Here is a 3,851-nt window from a genome sequence, read left to right on the forward strand (position 1 = left end):
TCAAGTCGTACTTGCAGTTATAGTTATTACACTTATCCAAGTGGGAGACTGTTGGATTAGGTATCTAAGCCCATAACTATAATTGGTATGTACTTGACCCGAGAGCAGCATGGTCCATTTCGGGTTGCCTTCATCAGGACAATTTGATAGAATGAATATTTGAGAAATAGGTTATTTTTGATTTATTAGTATATTATAAGTATAATATATTAAATGTGAAATCATATTATTTAATTAGTATTGGTCAAATATTAATTTGGAATTAATTTAGTGATCAAAAGAGACTAATTAAATATGCAGGGGCTGATTATGTAAATCAGAGATATTTATAGTGTGGGCTAATGATCCATGTTAATTAGAAATAGACTAAACCTTTGTGAGAGTCCATGAAGAGTTAGTCCATAAGGATAATGAGTTAATGGATTAAAAGCCCAAGTGAATTAAGGTTTACAAGTTTAAACCCGAAAGATTCCAAACTATAAATAGGGTCCCTAAGCTTGTAAAATCGGCCACTAGTACTATAAGGTCAAAAACTAGCCGTTTTTTATGCTCCCAACCTCTCTCTCATTATCCTCCAATTGTTCATGGTGTTTGTGACCTATTTGAGGCATCACACTTGGGGTGCTAAGCTCTTAAAAGGCCAAATTCCACATGCTACAACTAAGATGTATTCTTCTAATTAGTTTTTTTGTTTCAAATATCAACGTTGTATGCTAGTTAGGTTTCATGCTTTCAATAAAATGAAAATGCATGTATAATTAGAGAAAACTAAGATCCAACGCATTAGGGTTGTATGTGCACCATAAGAGTGTTATAGTACCTAAAACCCAACAGTATATTGGCATTCCAACCTGGGGTATTCCATCATGATGGATGACTGAATCCAGAGGTTAATTGGGCCTAGGGTATTCCAACCCGATGGTTTACTGGACCCATTGTATATTGGCATTCAAACCTGGAGTGTTACATCCCAAGGTGACTGGACCCGGAGGTTGATTGGGCTAGGGGTATTCCAACCCGATGGTTGATTGGACCTGACATTCTTGATTGTATATGTTATATGTTGTGTGGTGGTACTTTGGGGGAACTCACTAAGCTTCGTGCTTATAGTTTCAATTTATTGTTTTAGGTACTTAAGTGGATTGTGGCAAGGCGAAGGCGTGACCGTAGACATCCTTGGTTTTATGACTGATTGGATCTTGGGAGACTCTGATTTTAAATAATGTTTTGGAAACAATGGTTTTGTAAACACTTCTTTTAGTAAATGGGTTGTTTTGAAAAGTTTAAAGTTGTTGAAAATTTTGGAATGTTATAGATAGAAGTATTAATTTATTAAATATATTTTAATCTGGACACTCTTTCATCACATTAATTATTTACTTTTGATCATCGGTGTAATTACTTTTTAATGTCCCTCATCTTCCATCGCTTATAAATATTAATATATAATGTATATATTAATCTGGAAATTCTTTGTTCGCGTAATTATTTATGTATTTCCATCAATGTAATTACTATTAATGTCCCCTGCTAAATGGGTCTACCCACTGCTAACTTCCCCCCGAAGTAAGACCCCGTTCACTACTAACATGACCTGGGGACCCAGTGCACCAAATAGGGTGTGACTCCCACCCGCAACACTGTCCCTAGTTCTCCGTATTCACTACTCTGATTTTGCACAGAAGTAATCAATGCATTGTTGTTTGAGGGTGGTATAAACACCTCCACGAGCATGTCTACACCCAAACGTGATGTTTGTACATGGCATTCAATATCACCAACATCACTCCAGTCCCATGCACCTTAGTGCACTCTAGCCATGCCTCGAGATGGTTGTCTAGAAAACCGTTCGACGTCGTCTTGGCTTAAACTCTTTCTCCTCGATATCCTTTGGCCGCGATATCCCAAAAAGCCACTAACCTAAAGTTAGGTTTCTACCCTTTTATCATGCGCACTTGTGTTCCTGTTATTATTAATTAATTAATAATTAATTACTTCACTCACATGGGTAACACACAACTTGCCATTATCTTGTAATCATGATTGTAGATTAAAATGTATTATCTAAGGCATATTACAACTACAACTCATCACAACAATCAAGGTATTTTCCCAGATTTAACATATATCATCAAAATAGAGAGTTACACCTTTTAGAAATCAACTTTCTAGCATGCAATACTTAGTATTATTCAAATGTGACAAAACAGCAAGTAGTATACCAATATCATTTTTCAAATCAACATGCACACATTCATCACTAGCATGAACCTAATCTCACAAATTAGCACCATTTAATTCATATAATAATTTCTAGCATACCAAGACTCCTACATTCATTATTACTTGTTAGAGCATGAAAATGCTCTACAAATTATAAGTGATAGTTTGGTTATTTTATTCCCTTTATTGTATTGTTTGGTTTCTCTCTCTATATAAATAGAGAGAGATGGTCATCTATTGTTGTAAGTAAGAGTGCAAAAAATGTAGTCTTCTAGAGAGAGAGAGAGAGAGAGAGAGAGACAGAGAGAGAGAGAGAGAGTGTGTGTGTGGTCTAAAAATATTTGAAGAATTTGCTCCAGGAATTTTATTTATGCTCTAGAAATAGACACAAAATCTTGGGCTTTTTATTGAAGAAAGTGGAGAATATTTCTTTGAAGATGTTATCAACAATTTTATTGTTCATCTCAAGAGGTATGATGTTCAAGCTCTTTTGTTATTAAATGTTGTTGGTAGATCTTTCTTTAGATATCATGGACGTAGTTAAATTGTTTAGAAATGGACATTTGTCCTCTTTACCTTTTTTAGAAAGAGTACTCCATATTTTATTTTCCCTCCTAAAACAAAAATATGTGACTTCACCCATCCAATCACCTTTTGTCCCTATAAATTTTCTGCACACTCAACCTTTTCCCTTTGACCTATGCCTTGTCCCCTCAATTTTTACCTTTATCTCTCCTAGTTTCTTCCATATTTTACCCTTCCCAACACCCCACCTTGACCCCACATGCTTTAGGAAAGATTCCCTTGGGTAAACATGAAGACTTGGCCACTTCGGGTTAAGAAAATCATGAAAAATAGCCTTTTTCGTCGTCAACCGTCTCATCCTCGGTGCCCAGAACCGAGGACCAAAATCTGCCAAAGAAAAGCCTACCCGAGGAGCTAAAAGCCTCTCATACCCGGAGAGCCTCTCATAACCCACAAACCTGTCATGCTCTGAGACCCTCTCATACCCGCAAACTTCTCATACCCGAAGACCCTCTCATACCCGCAACCCTCTCATACCCGGAGACCTTCTCACCTGAAGACCCCCTTCCTCAGTATACCTCCTCGGTAGCCATCACCCCTTACCCCTCTCAATCAACAGACTACCTTCTAATCCTTCCTTACCCCTCTCAACCCGCATACTACCTTCTCATCCTTCCTTACCCTTCTCAACCCGCAAACTACCTTTTCATCCTTCCTTACCCCTCTCAACCTGCAGCCCTTCACCCTCCCTCCTCGTCAGGCTTCTTCCTCCTCCCTCCTCGTGTTTCCTCCTTCCTCCTCCTTAATCCTCCCCTCTCATTACAGCCCCTCCTCATTTCCTTTATTTTTTTAACACTCATTATTTTTTTTAACACCAATTTTTTTACACCAATTTTTTTTCAGCGAATTTTTTTATTTAGCCTTTTTTTTATTAAAACCAATTTTTTATTAAAATCAATTTATTTCTTTATTTTTTTTTTATTAAAACCAATTATTTTTTTAATACCAATTTTTGCCACAACCCAAGCTATGACAGTCACATTGGATTACTTTTGCTGATTATATTGGAAGAATTTTATTCTTTCCATGACGATTACGCCATA

The sequence above is a fragment of the Lactuca virosa genome, chromosome 8, assembly GCF_052849685.1.
Source record: "Lactuca virosa cultivar CGN04683 chromosome 8, Lactuca_virosa_CGN04683_v6, whole genome shotgun sequence".
Classification (NCBI taxonomy): Eukaryota; Viridiplantae; Streptophyta; class Magnoliopsida; order Asterales; family Asteraceae; genus Lactuca; species Lactuca virosa.